General features: G+C 45.8%; 1 protein-coding gene across 5 annotated transcripts in view; it reads right to left on the minus strand.

Moving 5' to 3' along the window:
• hipk3a (homeodomain interacting protein kinase 3a) overlaps positions 1–16274 on the minus strand; it is a 244886-nt gene that overhangs the window by 79793 nt on the left and 148819 nt on the right. The gene's annotated exons all lie outside the window — the stretch shown is intronic.

Raw genomic sequence — 16274 nt, forward strand, 5'->3', positions numbered from 1 at the left:
TAGGAACATGAAGATCCAACCCTCTTGACCGCAGCATCATTGATGTAAACAGGAGCACCACCCGACTTCCAGAAGTCAATGACCAGCTCTTCGTTTAAGTTGCATGTCCCTTTAAGAGCAGAAGTCACTTTGACAATGCATAGTAGAGACTCGTGGATTATAAAACATATCAAGACAGTAGCTCATAACAACATCTTGTTCCGTCAAATGTCTCCTGCTAGGATTTCTGGGCCTGAAGATACAATCAGACCAAGAGACTGCAGATGCTAGAATCTGAAGCAAAAAACAGACCGTTGGAGGAACTCAGCGGGTCGAGCAGCATCTGTGGGGTGGGAAAGGAACTGCCAACATTTCAGGTCAAGACCCTGCACCAGGACCAAGAGTGGAGAGGGGGGATAAGTAAGGAAGGTGATAATGGGAACCATTAGGGGAGAGGTGAAGGACAGACGGAACCAGATGAGGGGCGTGGGTGGGGGGAATCTGGTGGGTGAAGTGTGTGGGTGGAACCAGAAGGGGGCGGAAGATGAACATGGGGGACTTCAGGGGTGGATATGGGAAAGGATACAAAAATGGGAGGACCAGAGGTGGATTGGAAGGGGAGAGAGATTCCGCCTGGGTAGTCAACAACCCAACGGTATGAATATTGAATTCTCCACTTTCAATTAACCCTTACCTGCTGTGTTCCCCTCCCTCTCTCCTCCTGACCCACTTTTTGTTCCCTTCCCCCCCCACCCCCAGCCCCCATCACCTAATTTTGTCACCTTCCCTCTGCAGACTTTACCCATGAGATCCCCTCTGGTTCCATCTGCCGTTCACCTCTCCATTACCACCTTCCTTACTTATCAGATTCCAGCACTTGTAGCCTTCGTGTCCCTGTGCATTGCCCTCCAGCCCCTGTCTCCACCTTCACCCTCCCCTACCTGGCCCCATCTGCCCTTGTTTTGGGCCTGCTTCCACCTATCACCCACCTGCCTCTCCACCCCTCCCTACTCCACCCCTCTCCCTCTTCTACCTGGCTCCACCCGCCTGTCATCCTTCCCTTATTCTCGGTCCACTGATCACCTACCAGCCCCTCTCTCACCACCTCCCCTCTCCTCTTTATACCGGCCATCTCCCCCCTCCACTCTCAGCCCCGATGCAGGGTCTCGATCCGAAACGTCGATTATTCCTTCCCCCTTACACAGATGCTGCTCAACCTGCTGAGTTCCTCCAGCAGTTTGGTTTTTGATACTATCAGACCAGTCTTGCCATCACCACCAGCAATCAGGAGGCAGATCTTGGCAAGGAGTACGCTTTACTTGACTTGAGAAAGTGGTGCAGCAATCACCCCACACATTGCCTTCGACATTAAAGAGCTGGGAGCCAATAAGTGCCAGCTACACCACAAATATTCAAAGTATGAACAGAGGGTGCTGAAAATACTCAGCAGGTCAGGCAGCACCTGTGGAAAAAAATGCTACCTGACCTGCTGAGCACTTCCAGCATTTGTGGTTTTTGTTTCAGATTTCCAACATCTGCAGTTTTTTAGAACCATAGAACAGTACAGCACAATACAGGGCCTTCGGCCCAATTTTGATTTCAATAGTCCCATATACATCAAGTCTTTTGAAGTTGGAACACAGGGGATTGGGATAACAATGCATGGACCGAGTTTTAGTTATCAAAGAATTGAGGGTAGGAGTGAAAGGACAGGATGCTGTGGATGATGGGATCCCACTGGGAATGGTGCTGGGGCCCCAGATGTTCACAATCGGACAAGGGGACCAAGTGTGCTTTATTCAAGTTTGTTGATGATTCAAAGTTGGGTTGTGCTGTGGGTTTTGAGAAGCTGCGGAGGATACAGACAGGCAGGAGGACATGGCAGGTGGGATAAAATATGAGGAAAATGTGGTCATTCACTTGTAGAAAATATAAAAACATGAAATGTTATTTTTAAATGCGGAGAGACTGAAAGGTGCCGGAGCTCTGCACATGAATCACTGATAGTTAACATGCAGATTCAGGAAATAACTAGGAAGCTAAGTGGTATGTTAAGTCTACCGCAGGAGGAATTGAGTCGAAGAGCAAAGACATTTTACCAAAATTAGAGAGACCACACCTGGTCTACTGAGCAAAGTCTCCCTATGCAAGGACAGAGGGCATACAATGATTGACTCCTGGGATGGGGGAGTGGCGGGGTGGGGGAACCATCATTAAGTAGAAGATTAATCAGACGACGTCTACATTCTCTAGAAGGAGAAGCGATCTCAATGGAAGATACAGATGTCTCATACAGGTTGGAAGGGTACATCCAGGGATGAAGTTTCCCCTGGCTGAGCTGTTTAAAACCAAGAGTCACCGTCTCCAAAAAAGGGATCGGCCATTTGGGACAGAGATAAGAAAAAAATGTCTTTATCCAGAGGTGAGCGAATCTTTGGATAGTGCAGGTAGGTGGCCCTGAGGTAAAAGATCAGACGTGAACTTACTAATTGGCAGCGCAAGCACAAGGGGCCAAATGGCCTACTCCTGCTTCTAGTTCTTATGCTGTTATGTTTTGGACGGGATTTACCCTGGTGGTTTCCGGGGTACTGACTTTGACAACTCTATCCTATAATTTAGGCCTTTTGACTTATGGTGAGCTGGTAGGTCAAACTCAGCACTTCAGTCTTACCGAAGCACTTGCAATACAGAAGCAGACCATTCCGTCTAATATGCCCATATCAGTGTTTAAGCTTCACCTAGTGTCCTATCATCAACTTCCTCAACACATCTTTCCATTGTTTCCTCCATCACGTAGTTACCTAACCTCTTGTTTAACACATCTATACTATTTGCTTCAGTTGCTCCATGCGGTAGGAGTTCCACGTTCTTACCATTCTGAGGGAAGAACTTTCTCCAGAATTTCCACTTGGATTTATTAGCGACTATGTTTTTTTACTTCCTCCACTTCTGTGATCTTCTGCGAAAACATCCATTTTACCGTAAACCCATTCATTAATTGAATAACTTTTATTAGAATCAGAGTTATGCAGCACCGAAACAGGCCTTTTGGCCCTACTCTCCGTGCCGACCAAGTTGTCTACTTAAGCTAGTCCCATTTCCCCCCGTTTGCCTCATATCCCTCTAAACCTTTCCAATATTTGTACCTGTCTAAATGTCTATTAAGTCACTCCTCAGCGTTCTCTTTATTAAAAAAACAGCTACTTCAATCAACAAACAACCTGCTGGAGGAACTCAGCGGGTCGAGCAGCATCTGCGGGGGGAAAGGATTGTCGATGTTTGATGTTTCAGGTTGAAACCCTGCAGCAGGATTATTTCCTTTCTCCCCGCAGATGCTGCTCAACCCACTGAGTTCCTCCAGCAGATTGTTTGTTGCTCCAGACCCCAGCATCTGCAGTCTCTTGTGTCTCCAACTATCTCAATCAGGTAGTTATGGATCACCCACGGAAACCCTATTTTGTACCTTCTCCATCATACAACATCCCGTTTACAACAAGGAGCGACGAGAGAGCGGAGATTGCCGGAAAATAACGAGGTTTTTTTTTCTCTTTCTAGCGTTCGGGACAGCGGCGAGTGACTGCGCAGGCGCGTGACGTCACCCGGAAGCGCGCGGGCGATTTAAAAGTCGAAGGTTCGCCTTCAAGTTTTCTTTCCAGCGACGAGAGAGCGGAGATTGCCGGAAAATAACGAGGTTTTTTTTTCTCTTTCTAGCGTTCGGGACAGCGGCGAGTGACTGCGCAGGCGCGTGACGTCACCCGGAAGCGCGCGGGCGATTTAAAAGTCGAAGGTTCGCCTTCAAGTTTTCTTTCCAGCGACGAGAGAGCGGAGATTGCCGGAAAATAACGAGGTTTTTTTTTCTCTTTCTAGCGTTCGGGACAGCGGCGAGTGACTGCGCAGGCGCGTGACGTCACCCGGAAGCGCGCGGGCGATTTAAAAAGCAGACGAGCATATCTAGCGGGCAGCGTCGGAGCGGGCAGCTGAGTGTGAGGGAGCAGAGTGGGTTGGGCTTTGGCTCAACGGGCTTCGGCGAGAGCGGGTAAGAGGCGAGATTATAGAGAGGGGTGAGTTATTAGTTTAGTTTAGTGTTGAGCTCAGTGATATTCAGCAGTATGCATCTGGGATTAGTATTGTGTTTGGAGTGTCAGATGTGGGGCCCCTGGGAGACGACCAGACTCCCTGATAACTACATCTGCGCAAAGTGCACCGAGATGCGGCTCCTCAAGGAACGGATTGAGAGTCTGGAGCAGCAGCTGGATGACCTTCGGTTGGTTAGGGAGAGCGAGCAGGAGATAGACAGGAGTTATAAAGATTATGTAGACAGCACCTCAGTGGCAGTCCCCCTCAAAAACCGATATCTCATTTTAGATTCGGTTGGAGAGGATGACTTCATAGAGGAAGACCTCAGCAGCCAGGACCTTGGCACCGTGTCTGATACTGTGGTCCAGCAGAGGAAGAGACATGCAGTGGTCCAGCAGAGGAAGAGACATGCAGTGGTTATTGGGGATTCGATAGTAAGGGGTACGGATAGCAGATTCTGCGATAGCGATAATGAGTCTCGGATGGTGTGTTGCCTCCCTGGTGCCAGGGTACGGGATATCACAGACCGTGTCGAGAATATTCTGAGGGGGGAGGGTGAGCAGCCAGAAATCTTGGTACATGTAGGTACCAATGATGTAGGTAGGAAAAGAGAAGAGGTCCTGAAGGAGGAATACAAGGCATTAGGGAGAAGGTTGAAAAGTAGGACCTCAAGGGTAGTAATCTCAGGACTACTACCCGTGTCGCGTATCAATGACAGGAAGAATAGAAAGCTCTGGCAGTTAAATGCGTGGCTGAGTGACTGGTGCAAGGGGCAGGGCTTCAGATTCTTGGATACCTGGGACCTTTTTTGGGGGAGGCAAGACCTATTTGCTAAGGATGGGTTGCATCTAAACTCCAAAGGGTCCAATATCCTGGCGGGAATGTTTAATTTAGTTGTAGGGGAGGGTTTAAACTGATCTGGCAGGGGGATGGTAACCAGGATGCTAGGTTACAAGATGCTAAGGTGAGGGAGAAAGTGTATAGAAACGAATCCATTGAGGATGGCAAGAATGACAGGCAGGTGATAAGTCAGGATAATTTACTGAATAATAGAAGTACAACAAATCCGGATGTTAGGATACAGAATGTTAGGATCGGGGATGAGGATGTTCGGATACCGAATGTTAGGATAGGGGATGAGGTCTACACGAACATGTCTAAGATAGTAGGTAGCGAAGATAGTAAGAAGGATGGACAGGTAGAAAGTCAGGATAATCTGCTGATCATTAGAGGTACAATAAAATCAATAGCAGATACCAGTCTAAACATACTATATTTAAATGCACGTAGCATCAGGAATAAAGTAGATGACCTAGTGGCACAACTACAGGTTAATAAATATGACATCGTTGCAATCACTGAGTCGTGGCTTCATGATGGATGTGATTGGGAACTGAATGTCAAGGGGTATACAGTATATAGGAAGGATAGGAGGGTAGGCAGAGGGGGAGGTGTGGCCATGATGGTTAGTAGCGATATAAAATCAATAGAAAGGAAGGACATTGGGTCAGAGGAGGTGGAATCCTTATGGGTGGAGCTGAGAAATAGCAAGGGTAAAAGAACAATAATAGCAGTCATATATAGGCCCCCGAACAGCAGTCAGGAAGTGGACCATAAGTTGCAGATTGAGATAGAAAAAGCATGTCAGAGTGACAATGTGAAGATAATTATGGGGGATTTTAACATGAAGGTGGACTGGGAAATGCAGCAAGGCGGTAGTACTCAGGAGAGTGAGTTTGTGGAATGTCTAAGGGATGTTTTTCTGGAGCAACTTATTGAGGAGCCCACCAGGGGATCGGCTGTTTTGGATTGGGTGCTGTGTAGTGAACCCGAGGTGATTAGGGAACTAAAGGTAAAGGAACCACTGGGAACAAGTGATCACAATATGATTGAGTTTAGTTTCAAGTTTGAGAAGGAGAAGCTGATAACTGGTGTATCGATATTTCAGTGGAATAAGGGAAATTACAAAGGTATGAGAGATGAGTTGGCCCAAATTGATTGGAGGAGTAAGTTAGCTGGAGGGACGGCAGAGGAAAAATGGAAGAAATTTCTACAGGAAATAAGGACAATGCAGGACAGATATATTCCAAGAAAAAAGAAGGTTTTGAATGGAAAAAAGGCACAGATGTGGATAACGAGGGAGGTGAAGGATAAAATAAAAGCAAAAGGGGCGGCGTACAAAGTAGCAAAAATTAGTGGGAAAACAGAAGATTGGAACGATTTTAAAAATCTGCAGAGAGAAACTAAGAAGGTCATTAGGAAAGCAAAGATGAGTTACGAAAGGAAGCTGGCGGACAACATTCGGAAGGATTCTAAGAGTTTTTTTAAATACATAAGGAATAAAAGAGAGACACGGGTTGACATAGGACCAATTGATAACGGTGCAGGAGGTATTATAATGGATGATAGTGAGATGGCAAGGGAATTGAATGAATATTTTGCATCGGTCTTCACCGTGGAGGACATAAGCAATGTGCCCATTAGTCAGGAGTCTCACGAATTGGAGCTGAGTTCAATTGAGATTAATAGGGAGAAGGTGCTTGGAAAACTAAAGGGGCTTAAGGCTGATAAGTCTCCCGGACCGGATGAGGTGCATCCCCGGGTTCTGAAGGAGGTGGCTGTGGAGATAGCGGAGGCGTTGGCGATTATTTTTCAGGAATCGATAGATTCTGGCATGGTTCCGGAGGACTGGAGGGTAGCGAATGTAGTTCCGTTATATAAGAAAGGTGGGAGGCAGCACAAAGGCAATTACAGACCTATTAGTCTGACGTCAGTGGTGGGAAAATTATTGGAGTCTATCCTCAAGGAGGAGGTTACCGAATACCTAGAGGCGCAAGGCAAGATAGGACCTAGTCAACATGGTTTTGTGAAGGGGAGGTCCTGTCTGACCAACCTATTGGAGTTTTTTGAAGAAATCACAGGTAGGGTGGATAAGGGAGAGGCGGTAGATGTTGTGTATTTAGACTTTCAAAAGGCCTTTGATAAGGTGCCTCACAAGAGACTGATTAATAAGATGAGAGGTCATGGAATTATGGGCAGGGTAGCAAAATGGGTGGAGAATTGGCTGGTTGGCAGGAAGCAAAGGGTGGAAATAAAAGGATCTCGTTCTGGTTGGTTACCGGTTACTAGTGGTGTGCCGCAAGGGTCGGTGTTGGGGCCTCTCCTTTTTACCTTGTACATCAATGATTTGGATGATGGAATAAATGGTTGTGTGGCTAAGTTTGCGGATGACACCAAGATAAGTGGAGGAGTAGGGAGCATAGAGGAAATAGAAAGAATGCAGAGGGACCTAGACAGTTTAGGAGAATGGGCAAGAAAATGGCAGATGAGATTCAATGTTGAGAAATGTGCAGTTGTACACTTTGGAAGTAGAAATAAGCGGGTAGATTATTATCTAGAAGGAGAGAAGATTGATAGTGCGGTAGTACAAAGGGACTTGGGGGTACTTATACAAGATACCTTAAAAGTTAACCACCAGGTTGGATCGGTGGTTAAGAAAGCGAATGCTATGTTGGCATTCATCTCGAGAGGTATAGTGTATAAAAGTAAGGAAGTGTTGATGAGGCTCTACGGGGCGCTAGTGAGGCCTCATTTGGAATACTGTGCGCAGTTTTGGGCCCCGCATCTTAGGAAGGATGTGCTGACGTTGGAGAGGGTTCAGAGGAGATTTACGAGAATGATTCCAGGAATGAAAGGGCTTAAGTACGATGAGCGTTTGTCGGCTCTTGGACTGTACTCGCTGGAGTACAGAAGGATGAGAGGGGACCTCGTAGCGACATTTAAAATGTTGACAGGTAAGGATAGAGTAGATGTGGCTAGGCTGTTTCCCTTGGTGGGCGTGTCCAGGACCAGAGGGCACAATCTTAGAATTAGAGGGTACAGTTTCAAGACAGAGATGAGGAGAAGTTTCTTTACCCAGAGGGTGGTGAAATTGTGGAACTCCTTGCCACGCACAGCAGTGGAGGCCAGATCAGTGGGGGTGTTCAAGGAGGAGATAGACAGATATCTAAATAGTCAGGGTATCAAGGGATATGGGGATAAGGCTGGCAAATGGGATTAGAATAGTTTTTTTTTTTCTCTCTCTTTTTTTCCCGCCCCATTTCTTTTTCCCTTTTCCTTGGAGCAGACTCGATGGGCCGAATGGCCTGCTTCTGCTCCCTTATCTTGTGATCTTGTGATCTTGTGACCTTTGTGGTGCTCCAAATGTCTGTCCTGTCTGTTTATTCACAACGCAGGAGTGAGCCTGCCAATTAGCATGCTTTGAGCATTGGTGTGGCAGACTTTTATGATGCAGATTGGGGGTGCAAGGGTTGTGTTTTAAGACTGTATGAGGTTTGCTTCTTGTCCAGGGTACAATGGAGCAAAGGCTTCCACAGAACAGGATACAAGTGTTCTATTGGAACCAAACAACAAATGTATCAAGCCTGCCAAATTACTTGGGAGATCCCCAAAAATACCATTCAAAAATCAACTTTTTGCTTCTATTTTCAGTCTGGTAAGTTGCATCCTGCGTCTGTTCAGGGTGCAGCTTGTTGAAGTGTTCATTTTATTGAATTTTATCAGCGGAAATTTACTTCTTTTTTCTTCTAAAAATCGATGTTTCTTTTTAAAAATGTTAAGTGGAATGGCAGATGTTGAGAAACTTTACAGCGGCTATCTTGGTTGAAAGGGCAGCAATTTGGCTCAGTTTTTAACATAGAGCTTGTTTAAGGTTTTACACATGGAAGCGTCAAGCCACATGCAATGGAGAATAGATGCATTCCACAAGGCGGGTGAGTTAGCCTATGCTGCAAATAGGGCAGACGCTGGTGGACACAGAACACCGAAGTGAAACAGATGTTAAGCAGGAATATGGAACCATACACCTGTTGTCTCTCTGCAAAGACTGCACTACTTCTGTGTAATTAAAACACATTCTTAATGAAATAGGCCTCAAACATAGAGCATTAAACACTCTGATGGTGCCAGAATTCCTGAGATAAAGATTTTAGGCATATGTGAACAAAAGCAAGCTAAAGCCCTTTGTGCTGGCTCTGCCATTCAATGAGATTCTGGCGAATCAGTATCTTATCTGCCTTGGTTCTGACACTTCACCCATCAGAAGTCTATCCATTTTTTTGGCTTCAAAATTCTTAATTGACTTCCAGAATTCATAGGCTGTTGAGGGAAAAGATCTGGAATAGCTGAATAACAGGCTGGATCATCTGTACCCGCTGGTGCCAAACATCAACCTGCTACACATCCACTACTTCAAAGAAGTGAAGAGTAACTCAATGGACGGCCATGAGTGGTGGAAAAGCTTCAATGGGCTACTTTATTAATCTTTATTCATGGGCCCTTTAATCAGAATCCTGATCGCTTCAGATTCCTCTTTTACAAAAAGAGACTTAGGTAATTGATTATGAATTGTGTTTGAGACAGAAGAGACTGCAGATGCTGGAATCTGGAGCAGCACACAGAGCGCTGGAGGAACTCAGCAGGTCAGGCAGCATCTGTGGAGGGAAATGGACAGTCAACATATTGGGTTGAGACTCATCATCTGTGGCCGGTCCAGTTGACGGGTCTCGACCCGAAACATCAACTATCCATTTCCCTCCATAGGAGCCACCTGACCCCCTGAGTTACTCTAGCACTTTCTGAGCTTGCTTGAGATGCCAGTACATAATTGATTCATATCTTTTCACTAGCTCCTCCTTCACAATTATTCATAGAATATCTTCCTCTTTTACAAGTGGCTGGTATCTCATGCTGAATGTACAGGGTGTAGAAGTGCCCAGGTGAGCTATCTTCCTTTGTCATGTTTTCATTAACTGGGTATTCAGTAACTACAGTCTGGGTCTGGGTGAGCTGGAATTGGAATTGGTTTATTATTGTCACTTGTACCGAGGTACAGTAACAAACTTGTCTTTCAAACCATTCATACAGATCAATTCATTACACAGTGCATTGAGGTAGAACAGGGTAAAACAATAACAGAATGCAGAATAACATGTAACAGCTACAGAGAAAGTGCAGTGCAGGCAGACAATAAGGTGCAAGGTCATAACAAGGCAGACTGTGAGGTCAAGAGTCCATCTTATCGCATTAGGGAACTGAGTTACTAAAGTTACAGAATCTATCGTCTTTCCTTCTCTTGGGTACTATTTAAGGGGAGAGAGAAAACGGGATCATAGAGCAGTTAGTCTGACATCAGTGGCAAGGAAAATTCTGGAATCCATTAATAAGGAATGGTAGGAGGGCACTCATAAAATACTCATAGGCTTGGGATGAGTCAACATCAATTTATGAAAGGAAAATCATGTGGGACTAATTTGTTGGGAGTTTTTGGAGGTTGCAACTGGCAGAATGGATAAGGGCAAATCAGCTGATGCGGTGCATTTGAACCTTTAGAAGGCCCTGATTTTGTTTAATAATCTCTAATGTGGCACTTTAACAAAGGCCTTTGACTACCTACAACAGGCCTTTCAATGCACTGGAGATAACTCCAATGTCATCTCTACAAAATCCTCCAAATCCAGAAGTGAACCAACATCAGTGTGCTCTCAGTTCAACAGCCCCAGCATCAAGACTCCAGTTACACTCAACCAGCACCAATGGACAGACCACCTCGCTCTCATGTCTGATACCAGACCCTTGAAACAGGCACTCAATTCAGGGCATAGATCACCAGGACAACAGAAGCAAAAGATTCAAAGATCTTTTCAAAGTCTCCTTGAGAAAATGCAGACTCTGTCCAATTTGTGGGAATCATTGGGCTCTCAAAATGGAGGTGCACCCAGAAAGGTAAGGAGAACATGGAGGGTTTCTTCGATGGGAGCACACAGAGCTATGTGAAAATGTCAGAAGGAGCTCACCATCACTCAAGCAAACCACCCACTCCGTCAAACCCCACCCGTGGCAGAGTCTGCTGACCCCACAGAATATGAGTGGAAGGAAGTCATTGTCAACCCTCAGGGGACTAGCAAGAAGCTAGGAACTTTATTCCTTGGAGCGCAGGAGAATGAGAGGAGACTTGATAGAGGTTTACAAAATTATGAGGGGTCTAGACAGAGTTAATGCGAGCAGGCTCTTTCCACCTAGATTAGGAGAGATAAGTATGAGAGGACATGACTTTAGGGTGAAAGGGGAAAGGTTCAGGGGGAACATTAGGGGGAACTTCTTCACTCAGAGAGTGGTGGGAGTGTGGAACAGGCTGCCATCTGAATTGGTAAATGCAGACTCACTCTTAAGTTTTAGGAATAAATTGGATAGCTACGTGAACAGGAGAGGTCTGGAGGGGTATGGACTGGGTGTCAGTAAATGCGACTAGCAGAATAAAGTTTTGGCACAGACTAGAAGGGTCAAATGGCCTGTTTTCTGTGCTCTAGTGTTCCATGGTTCTATGGTTATAAGATTATTACAATGCAAATGAATGGCAGATAATTTATATTCCTTACAAATCTGCTGCCAAGACTGTGTTAATTTTCAGGAGCAGACTATACGGTTTATACAATTAATTGAACATGCGACTGTGGGCCAGCTGTCAGTAACTGCTGTACTTACACATTATACCCCTCACAGCCAGCTGCCTGCAGCTGAGCACTGTTCAGTGAGGTTACAACTGCAGTGTTGTGTAAGTGGATCAACAGCAAGCTAATCCTAGCAAACTAAGGTCTGTCCGCACATGTGCACCTACCCTGTGTAACAGCTGATCTAATGGGGCTGAATCTTCACAACTGCCCTGGAAGAGCGATCAAGTGTACACAAATCACCAGTGCAGCTAACAACAGGAAAATAACAGCAGCAGTGTGCTGAGGTGCAAGCCTTGGATCAATGACTGAGAAGACTCTTACCTTTGACTCAGGGGGCTTGTGGCTTCAAGCTCCCGTGACTTCAGGCTCGTAATCCCATTGTAAGGACAAGGGAGAGGAGAGCTGTTGGACACCCTGCCTCTTGCTTGGATGGGACACCAATCCGAGGTCTTGCCTCCAACACTCGTGTACACACAATATCCCATGCCAATATTTTCTTATGATACAGAAGGATACTACTGAACCCACTGAACTTATACCAGCTCACAGAACAATCCCATTCTCCAACTAAATCTCTCTGTAAGCTAATTTCCCCATATTCCTATCATTGAGCCTGAGGCTGACTTATGGCAAATGAGCCTGAAGACCCACACCTCAAGGTTCAACAACAGCTTCTTCCCCACTGCTGTCAACTTCTTGAACTGACCTGAAAAACCTTAACACTGGCTCGGTCGACATTTTTCTTTCTCTCTCTCAATTTGCACTAATATCGTTATGTTGATTTTGTCGTGTAAGTTATATATAATTTATGCTCATTTAAGTTTAACTTATGTTGTGATGTTGTAATGCTCTGTGCTGCTGCTGCAAAAAGCTCATTTTCATGGCATTTATACCCTGGGTGTGTGTGCCCATGACAATAAACTTGACCTTGAATTCTACTAACCACAGATAACGTGAATGCACACAGTCTTTTTCCCAGGGAAAGGGAATAAAAAACTAGAGGGCACAGATTTAAGGAGAGAGGGGAAGATTTAAAAGGGACCTGAGGGGCACTGTCTTCATGCAGAGGGTGGTGGGTATATGGAAGGAACTGCATTTAAAATAACAACTTTTAAAGAATATTTGGACATGTCCAAGGTTAGGAAAGGTTTAGGGGGATGTGGGCAAAACACAGGCAAATGGGACTAGCTTAGGTGGGCATCTTGGTTTGCACGGACAACTTGGGCGAAGGTGCCTGTTCTCGTGCTATATTATTCTATGAATCTAACCATTTACACGAGGGGCAATTTACAGTGGCTCATTAACCCACCAATCTGCACGCCTTTGGGATGTGAAAGGAAGTTGGAGCATGCAGCGGAAACCCACATGGTCACACGATCGAACCAGGGACACTGCGAGGCAGCAGCTCTATGACTGCACCACTGCGCTGTCCCATCTTGAAGAAGAGCAAGTTCTCCTGTGTCTGGACCAATACCCCTCCCTTGATCAATGTCACTAAAATAGCTTATCTCATCAGTTGTTATTTTGGAAGTTTGCTGTGTGCAGCTTGGAGGTTGCATCTCCTACATTATGACATCAAGTGCATTTCAGTGAGCTGTGTTCTAGGTTCCCAGTTCTCATTCACCACCCCTTACCCAGTAACAGCAGGTATTTAGGTAATATTAGGTACAAAAGGGAACCAAAAACTAGAGGGCATAAGTTTAAGGTGAGAGGAGAAAGATTTAAAAGGGGGCTGAGGGGCAACTTCTTCACGCAGAGGGTGGTGGGTATGTAGAACGAGCAGCCAGAGGAAGTGGTTGAGGCAGGTACAATCACGACATTTAAAAGACATTTAGATAAGTGCATGGATAGGAAAGGTTTAGAGGGATATGGGCCAAAAGCAGGCAAGTGGGACTAGCTTAGGTGGACACCTTGGTCGGTATGGATGAGTTGGGCCGAAGGGCCTGCTTCTGTGCTGTGTTACTCTATGACTCGACTTGTAAAATCAAATTAAATTTAAATTTAAATTTTATTTACAGCGTGGTAACAGGCCCTTCCGGCCCAACGAGTCCGCGCCACCCATTTTAAACCCAAATTAACCTACCCGTACGTCTTTGGAATGTGGGAGGAAACCGGAGCACCTGGAGGAAACCCACGCAGACACGGGAGAACGTACAAACTCCTTACAGACAGCAACGGGAATCGAACCCTGATCGCTGGCGCTGTAATAGCGTCGCGCTAACCGCTACGCTACCGTGCCGCCTCACACATCACATCAGAATAAAAACAAAATGGATAAATGTCTCAGACTTGGACAGCACACTCATGCCTAATGTGGACAAATTAATCCACACATCTGCACGAAGCCTCACTATCCAAGAAAACTGTTTTTTTAAGTCATGGACAACTTAGGGGACGCTTAAAGAAAAGTGCTTGATAGGGTTTGGAAACAGCAGAACAATAATCTATTTCACACTATCTGCAACAGGGACACTCATTTCCACTCAGCCAAGGTAAACGTGCAAATTCATGAGCTGAGATCTGTACCTCCTAACCTATAGCATATCCAGCCCTCCAAACCCACCTCCCGCCTAACCGCTACACTCCTCTCTCTTGACTCTGACTCCAGGTTTACGAATGCCCACCCCTCATCTGCCACTCCATTAGCTGCTCTGGTTAATAGTGCTGTGATTACGTTAATGGACGAGAAACTGGAAAACTGATCAAGAGACGTACTGTAAGTCTGAATCCCACAACGTTGACAGGGAATTTAAATCCAATCTGTGGAATAGCATTAGTAAGTGTGACTGTGAAATTTCCAGTTTAACACAAAATCCCACATAATTCAATAACATCCGTTAGGGAAGAAAATCTGCCAATGTGACCCTTCTGGTCTATAATAGACTTCAGACCTACAGTCTTGTGGTTGAGTCTTAATTGTCCATTGAATTGGCCTAACAAACCACTCTGATCAGGATCAATTTAGGATAAGCAGTAAGTGGCAGCCTTGCCAACAGTGCCCATTTGCCATCAGCAAATACCCAGCTGCACACCAAAACTCCCCACCCCATTGTGTTTTGTTTATAAAACTCTTGCACTGTTGTTGGTGAGAGTGTGGTGCTGAAGTTCAGACTGTTACATGGAGTAGTAACGAGAATCCAAGCAATGAGCTTCTTCAGTGCAATGTGAAATTCGGTTTAAATAAAAGATACTTGGAAGTGAAAATTACAACTGATTTGTCTCAGAAACATATTCATGAGGGGACATAGAACTGCAGCAGAGGGGATGTGGGGGGGGAGTTGAAATTTTTATCCTAGTACATTTAACGGTTCCTTCTGCTGACTTTACTCATTTGAATGTGAGCAGCAGAACCCTGTGTACTGAAGAATGTCCAATCTACACAGAAAGGCTAGCCTGGGCAATGGACCTGGAAATCCACCTAGAGTCCACTATAAAGTAAATAGGGTCCACTCCTCCAAAGAGAAGGACAAGGAAAACACATCAAGCTGCTTTATGCTCCCTTTGAGATTTGCTTGCTGGTTAAACAAGGGACTGATTATGGCCTCCTCTACTGCCAAGTTGAGGCCAGGTGCAGGTTGGAGGAACAACACCTCGTATTCCGCCTTGGGAGTCTCCAACCTGACGGCCTCAGCATCGATTCCTCTAACTTCCGGTAACCCCTCCCCTTCTTTTTCTCCCCCCCCCCCCACCCCGACTCCTTTGTCTTCCCTTATTCCTGTGGCTCCCTTCCCCCACCTTGATGACCTGCCCATCTCCTCCCTCCCCTCCCTCATCCTTTATTCCATGGTCCACTGCCTCCTCCTACCGGATTCCTTCTTCTTCAGCCCTTTGCCTCTTCTACCGATCACCTCTCAGCTTATTACATCTCCCCACCCCCACCTTCCCCCCTCACCTGGACTCACCTCTCCCCTGCCTGTGTGTGCTCCTCCCCCTCCCCCCACCTTCTTATTCCAGCTTCTGCCCTCTTCCTTTCCAGTCCTGATGAAGGGTCTCGGCCCGAAACGTCGACTGTTTATTTCCCTCCGTGGATGCTGCCTGACCTGCTGAGTTCCTCCAGCACTTTTTGTGTATTGCTCCAGATTCCAGCACCTGCAGAATTTCTTGTGACTGATTATATAAGTGCTTTACATTCGCACCGTTAAATATCCAAGGTGTTAAGCAGGAGCTTGTCTACATTTGAAACGTGAGCCATATATAAAAACATATTAGGACACCATCTAGTCCGGAGGTCGGTTTTGAACAACTTCTGAGAGAGAGGTAAGGAGGTGAATTTTCAGAATTTGCAGCATTTTGCTTTCGTAGAAGCTGGAGAGGTCCAGAGGGGAAATTCCATAGCTATGGATGCAGACAGCCAAGGGCACAGTCAAAAACACTGGAGTGGGAGGAAGTCAGGGTTGAGGTAGGAGGCCATAGACAAGGATAAGAATTTCATTTGGAGCACTGCACACAGTTCTGGTCACCCTGCTATAGGGGAGGATGTCATTAATCTGGAAAGGGTGCAAAGAAGATTTACAGGGACTGGAGATCTTTGTTATAAGGAGAGGCTGGATAGACTGGGGCTTTTGTCCCTGAAGCGTAAGAGGCTAAGTGGTGACCTTATAGAGGTTTATAAAATCATGAACGGATAGATAAGGTGGATCGTCACAGTCTTTCCCCAGGGTAGGGGAGTCCAAAACTAGAGGGCATAGGTTTAAAGTGAGAAAGGAA

The sequence above is a fragment of the Pristis pectinata genome, chromosome 14 (genome assembly GCF_009764475.1).
Source record: "Pristis pectinata isolate sPriPec2 chromosome 14, sPriPec2.1.pri, whole genome shotgun sequence".
NCBI classification, from domain to species: Eukaryota; Metazoa; Chordata; class Chondrichthyes; order Rhinopristiformes; family Pristidae; genus Pristis; species Pristis pectinata.